This window comes from Penaeus chinensis, chromosome 23 (genome assembly GCF_019202785.1).
Source record: "Penaeus chinensis breed Huanghai No. 1 chromosome 23, ASM1920278v2, whole genome shotgun sequence".
NCBI classification, from domain to species: Eukaryota; Metazoa; Arthropoda; class Malacostraca; order Decapoda; family Penaeidae; genus Penaeus; species Penaeus chinensis.
Window position 1 is genome coordinate 19,520,656 of NC_061841.1, and position 7,500 is coordinate 19,528,155.

At 41.1% G+C, this 7,500-nt stretch overlaps 1 protein-coding gene across 2 annotated transcripts in view; it reads right to left on the reverse strand.

Annotated features, from left to right (window-relative positions):
* Window positions 1–7,177: 7,177 nt before the first annotated feature.
* The window catches only part of LOC125037393 (probable RNA-binding protein 18), a 6,309-nt gene continuing 5,986 nt past the window's right edge, over window positions 7,178–7,500 (reverse strand). For both annotated transcript variants that reach the window (XM_047630502.1, XM_047630503.1), the window contains exon 5: window positions 7,178–7,500. This exon is cut by the window's right edge and continues 1,194 nt beyond it. The gene's annotated coding sequence lies outside the window, so the exon portion shown is untranslated.

Genomic DNA, 7,500 nt, shown 5'->3' on the forward strand with positions numbered 1-7,500 from the left:
CTTGAAGCCAGACTTGCCAGTCCCATTAATCAAACAGCATCACAGTCCATTCCTAAAACTTTGCTTGGTCCAGCAGTTACAGAGACGCCTGGACTATAATAATGAGGTAAAGGCGGTCAGCCACAGAGTTATCATGTGCAGAAAACATTCGCAAAGGTAGAAAATTTCCGATAATCTAGCCCTCCTGAGGGAAGTTGTCGGGGATGCAAGGGAAACTGTCAGGAGGGTCAGGCAGGAAAAGTGGCTGGAGTGGTGCAAGTCCTTTAACCACCAGACCACCCTTACAAAGCTGTGGCAACGGGTCAGGTGAGCCACCAACCGCTCAGCACCCAGATGCACAAATCACGACCCTCAATCAGAGGTAAACAGGCTAGAGAAGGCTTTTGAACTAGCAAGTTCTCTTACTATTCAAGAGACCCTGATCCAAAATGGAATTAGAGGAAAACTTTTGACTTGGATAGATTACTATTTCAAGAACAGAATGGCCAAGGTCAGACTCCAAGGTCACCTACCACAGCACATGCCACTAGAAAACGGAATGCCACAGGGTGGGGTCTTCAGTCCAACCTTTTTCAACACCTTAATGACCTGCATCCTCAACATACGCCTCTCAGAGGGGTGCAAGATCATCTTCTATACAGACAATCTTGCTACCATCTCCACTGTTCAAAATTGCTTAAAAAAAAGCCTAACATTGTCTGGACCTTGTGTCTGAGGAGTGCTGTGGGACAGGACTAAAGATTCCTGCAGTTGAATCAAAGGCAATGGCTTTGAGATATACTGTACATGGTACAAGTCTGCGTGTCCAGGGAATGAAGATCCACTACTTGGTGACCAAACTAATGCAAGACGTCTGTCGAGCAGTGACCGGGAGACACAGAGGAGCAGGACACAAACTACTAAGATCTTTCTATGCACATGCTTATGTCGCCCTGACAGCTAACAAGCCAAGAAAAACTGAATACAATCCAAAATGAAGCTGCAAGGATCATTCTGGGAGCCCCCAGGTAGACAAAGGTCCTCAATTTCGCATGGAGGTAAACTTTCTTCCCCTGGACTCCCGATTTGATCTATTGGCAGCAGTTTTCTTCCAAAGTCATCCAGATACCCGGAACACATACATCACATCAAACGTACTTAGATTCCTAGAATTAGATTACGAGCTCTTTGCAATAACTCCTGGATGCCACATACAGCTAGATCAAAGAGCAACTACTTGTTAAGGGCATGAACTCCCCTACCCAGACTATATTGAACCCCTGCCGTGGGCACAGATCTTGATCGAGTTTTCAGTCATGAGCCTGTCAGGGAGAAAGAATCAATAACCCATGCCTGAACTGAAAGCAGAAGCCGAGAAAGTCAATGCAGCCATCACTCCTACTTCACGGATGGATCAGTCGATCCTGTAACCCACATTGCAGGCGCCGGCTTTGCAGCAAGGGATGCCACAACATCTATGAGGGGAACAGACAACACCTCATCGCTACAGGCAGAGGCAGTTGCGATCATGGGAGCCCTTGCCCACGCGTCCCAGAGGGAAAGACACGTGGCTCTACGTACAGGTTCTAGGGCAGCCATTAACAGTCTGCAGTAAAGCATGCCTAATGACAACATCTATCTCTTGACCACTGTGCTTACCATACCGCAGATGATTCTTGTTCAAGGTAGAAGCATCGTCATAAGCTGGGTCCCCAGCCACATAGGCATCAGAGGGAATGAGCTTGCTGACAGACTAGCTGAAATTGACATGCTCATTCACCCAAACCGAAAAAATCTTAAAGTACGTGTCCACAGCCACAGGAAAGCCACTCTCCTGCAGTTATACAGAGAGAAAGCAAAAACCTCCCCCTCGCCCAGATGGCACTCAGAGGCCACAGACTATGATTCCCTGACACTCTCTGAAACATTCAACAGAGGTGCTGAAGTCAATCTTCTCAGAATCCGACTAAGCTACTACTGCGCATGGCAAATTATCGAGACAATTGACTATGCTGGCAAATGTTGCAAGCACTGTGGCGAGCCGAGCACAGACAATTTCTGAGACAGGGACCACCCACCGAAGCGGCTCGTGAGAAGATTGTGCCTCTTTCTTGTTTTATGGCGGTTGGAGCGGCCACTACGGTGAGCATTCTGTGATGATAAATCAATTGAGACAACTATAAATAGCTAAGTCAGGCCGAGCCACATTTATGTAAGGTCCGGGCGAAGCTAACCTTCGTGAACTGGACTGAAGAATCGTCCGGCAGGTCTGTCGCGGAAAGGGGAAAGTTTATTGCTGCGTGTGTAGAAGTATCCACATGTATCCCCTGAAGCTGCCCATTGTGGTACCCATAAGGCAGTGCAGTTGAACGGCAACCGATTTTATTTTCCGCAGTTAATAACGAGGTAGGGAAACACAAGACGTGCCCCTTGTACAAAGGTCACACCAGCGATCCCGCGTCTGCGGATTTTCCTCGGCAAAAAGTATCATGTGGCACTGCCTGGTTTCACCACATCACGGTCTGGTAACAAACACTTGTGGACAATTTTTCTAACAAATGCGAGTTAGTGGCGGTTCTATGGCGGATCGCATGATAGAATAAATGAGTACTGGCATAAAATCGAATATACAAAGAATATCAGGTTGGTTCGTTGATATATAAGAAAAAGCATTATTTTAATGCTAAGCTCATGCCGTTATTTGTGGGACCCTACAGAGTTGTAGCAGTAACGAACAACATGGCAGATTGAAGTCTGTCGCCGAGGGCTCTATGTAGTAGTTGTATTTTGACGTCCTGAAGCTGACTAAAAAAAAGGATTATCAGTGTCTGGAATCATAGGTTGTCCCCTCTCACTCGTCATTCTTGTTCATGCACATCATTCTGAATTTATGTTACTTACCATCAGTCCTCGAGAATTAGCGAGTTAGTCAAACAGTAGAGTTTTGTTGTTAATTGTTTACTTTTAGGGAAACAGTGTAATTTATTGCTATTATAATGCATTTGATTATCTGCGAATGCGTGTATCACCTGCATTGCTCATTTTCAGACTATGGTAATACAGCATGACTTTTATGTGATATAGTATTCTTTCATGCTTGTCTTGAGAGTGATGAGTGACTTCTGGCTCCTCCTTCCAGGATGCTGTCGTTTATAATCTTTGTGGCACTCCTCGTGGGTGGAGGCCCTCATCGCCTGCCGCATGACGGGGGAGACGTACCTGCGGCTATAAATGAGGCCCGTCTCTTACTATTCCACTCCGCAGCTTATGCTATCACAGGGACCGATTGCTTTCTCTTCGGGAAAATCTTGCTCTTGATTCTTCTCTTATGGCACACGACATTCGCCTATCCATCGTATCTAATCCTCGAGGATTGCAGAGTTGGATTCCTTCATGGGGCCTCTCAAGTCTACAGATAAGACCCGGCGAGGATTATTCAATTTCGTAGGCAAGATTGCGCACGGATTTTTCGGAGTTGTGGATGACGACGCTCTTACATCCGAACTCAGGAAGTATAGGGAAAGCTTATTGTCTGTAGCTCACAGTTGCGACTCGACTGTTCATGTTGTAAACGCGCTTGTGTGCAATGTTCAGGAATTAACTTCTGCTTTCAACAATGTTAGATGTAAAGTCGGTCAACTTGTAGGGACAGTAAATTATATTTCTCATCTTACTGCTTTAATCATAAGTGGGTTTTTTTTTTTTTTTTATCAGAACGCGATTAACAAAATTACACTTCGAGTGACTAACTTGGCAACAGCCCTCATTCAGCGAGGTGGTGCCGAGCTTGATTTCACTTGCCGACATGGACGCGGCACTTCAAAATGTATCTTTCTCTGTCAAGATTCTCTTCCCTCTTAAACAGCGCACTCGGTTTTACGCTGAAGTAATTCCTCACTGTCTCTAAACTTTGTGTTATTATTCCCGTGCGTCCTGCTATGCTTAGAGCTTACCGTGCACACACCACTACCACATAAAACAAACAACTCGCATTACATGCTCTGTCCATAACATCCTCCGACTTTTTAAACACCTGTTCAAAGCATGCTAAGGACATGTTCGTGTGTTTTTTCTTTACGAATGCCTTCATCTCCTCAAGCTCCATCTTGTGTCCATGCTGTTATTCCTTCGATGTAGTGATCTTACCTTTAATGCTCAGCCTTTCGCAGGTGACATTGCTATATTTCTATCAGTCAACAGCCACCACAGTTGCTTGTGGCTTCAGCCTGATAGATTGTTGCAGGGAACCTTAGTACTACCATGCTGTGGCTTAGCTTCCTCGTCATTTAAGATTTCGATAAATAAATCATTCTTCACTGACATCGCAGCAAATCATATAGCGACTAAGCCGTCGCTCCTGACCTTGCCCAATCAAATTCACGATACCTGAGCTCTCTCTCTCTCTCTCTGCTGTGTGGTGTAGCAGTAGCGATCTCGTCTAGCAATCTTGATGACCTGCGTTCAAATCCGTCGCCGCCAGTGGATGGTAATCCCGGCCATTCCTTACACACAGGGGATAGTTTAGAAGCAAAATGAAACAGACACTATGTCACACCAAGAATATCAATTGTAAGAAATGGGATCAAACTAAACCTCTTTTTTAAACCTCTTTCTCTCTCTCCTTCTCTTTCCCTTTCCCTTTCCCTTTCCCTTTCCCTTTCCCTTTCTCTTTCTCTTTCTCTTTCTCTTTCTCTTTCTCTTTCTCTTTCTCTTTCTCTTTCTCTCTCTCTCTCTCTCTCTCTCTCTCTCTCTCTCTCTCTCTCTCTCTCTCTCTCTCTCTCTCTCACTCTCTCTCTCTCTCTCTCTCTTTTATATATATATATATATATATATATATATATATATATATATATATATATATATATATATATATATATATGTATATAATATATATATAATATATATATATATATATATATGGATAGATAGAAAGGTGCAATGTGACCCTAGTCCCACCTCCAATGAAAAAAGTCATTTGCTTATTCTGAGTAAGCTATCATCACGCACATTAGCATTGAAATGAAAGTGTTTTAGGGACATTGTCATTTAAATAGCTAGGCTGATGTAAGACCAGCAATCATTGCAGTGACACAAAAGTACATTTATATTGACAATGACATTGAAGACAGATATGATATTAAGCATTTTAGTATTTTTCTTAAAGAAGGCTGTGATTTAGATACCAAGTTATAAATGCATAGATACACGTACACACTGACGTACACTGGGCTGTCTTAAAGCATAGGCACCCTGGGAAGTTACCCAGGGCCCCACAGGCATAGGGGCTCCACGTACATCTATGTAAATTGGGACACTGTAAATAGATAAAGACATTATATGAAATATTGGTCAGATGTTTGTGCAGATTTAATCTTCCCTATACAGCATTTTTTTTAGCAATGATTTTGTTGAAGTACCAATACAACATGTTTAATTTTATTTCTGTGAGGGGTTGTATACACAGAGGCTCCTGTGAACTGTTCTGCCCGGTGGCCTATAATACTGTTAAGACAGCCCTGTGTATGTATGAATGCAAAATGCTCTTCATAGGACCATATTCATAGAGGAGCATACGTCAGGAGCCTCGAGAAGATCAGAGGGCCATCCAAAGTCAGCAAACTTTGGCTGCCCACATAGGAACTTGACTTAAAATATGTATTTAGCACTAAAGAATAGGGGAAGGAGTAGGGTACATATTGGCACCAACATCTAAGGGGGAAGTATATGTGTATGATAGTATTACTAACATTAATCGTAAGAAAACTTGCCATACTGTAGTGTATTTATGATATAGGGTACAAAAAGACTAGCAATACATTTAAAAGAATATTATTTCTTCCATATTTTCTTTTTAATACTACATTTTTCTGGTCATTCATAAAATTGTATAAAAATTATATAAAAGAAAATCAATAAATAAAACTGTACATAAAAAGGCATCATGAAGTGTAATTTTGGGCGCAACATACCCCAAAGGAAGAAAGGAATCCCGGCATCAGAGATTATAACTTCATCGTGCCATTTATATTCTAAAAAGTTGTCATGATCTCGGTACAATGCAACAAAAATGTTAGCACTTAGTGGTTTGAAAAACCCACAGTTTAACTGATGAGATATGATACCACTCACTCATATAATTTAATTATTACCTACAGTATTATTTCACTAAAGGTTTATCATTTATGGTTTATCTTGACATAGTGTGAGCTTTACTTTAATTCTAAAAGTTACTCTTCAGTAACATGAAAATAATAAGATATTTTTATTAAGTGTGTGGGGTCCAACAGAAAAGCTATAATTCATTGGCATAAAACCTGCACCTTGTTGAATGTAAATAAACATTGAATACTGTTAATATTACTGTCTTAGCAGTAATTAGTATGCAGTTATCTTTTTCACAGACATCACCACAGTATTTTTAAAGCAAACATTCAGCGAGACATTTTCTAACCCCATGTTATTAGCATGGACACCTCACATAAACAACACTGAAAAAACTGCTGTATCTCTTAGGTAAACGAACACTCCCTTTGGTATTATACCTCAATAACCTTTCTAGGCATGGAGTTACAAGATCAGAATGCACTGCATCCTTGTAAATATACATTAAAAGTACACTTGCAAAGCCTGAGATTACAGAAAAACAAATTAAATGAAGCCAACACAAGTGTGCTTCAAGTTTGATCTGAGACAATCACTGTATGAAGAAATACTTTCCAGTATCACAAAATCGGAGAACTTGCAGCGATAGTCATTATGCACACCAAAGAATGATGGCCTCAAGGCAGAATGTTTGGGTATACACATTTTTATCACAGTCTTCCTGTGATGTAAAAGGTGGCTTTAGAGAAAAGGAATTGTAATATCCCTGCCCACCAATTGACCCCTAAAGGATGGCAGAGTTCAGAGTTTCATGTACATACTGAGTAGGAAAATGCTCTTTAAGCCAAAGCCGAAGGGCATGGCATGTACATACACACCATGTCCACAGTGAGTTCACTTTATTAATTTTTTTACACACAGATGGCTACACTTGTACTAAGTCACCAACGAGCCAATTACAAGTACTGCCTGTGTCACCTGTTTGCCCTTTTCCCTGATTTCCAAAAATATTTTGTTATTTTATATTGCTGTTACTAATGTCAATCACATTATAGTAATTATAATGTCTATGATAAAAGTAACACCATTTATATTCATAGCATTAGTAAAGGTCACAAGGTCTACTAAATGACTCCTTTGTGGCTAAGCACTTGCAGGGCCATCTATGTGCAGACACATTTCACAAAAAAAAAATTAAAATGAGCACAGCATTTTCCCAGCAACACTGAGTTAATACACAATTATTTCAGCTGAAATCACTTTAATTGGGATATTTATAAAACAGATATTTATAGCAAGGATATTTTTTGCAGTATTTCATCCAGTTTGTACACATATCAAAGAACAACATCCTTTAAGGGTTAATCTCTAAATACCTCTGACTAATGACCATTTCATGCTTTTTTCCTAAAAAAGCTA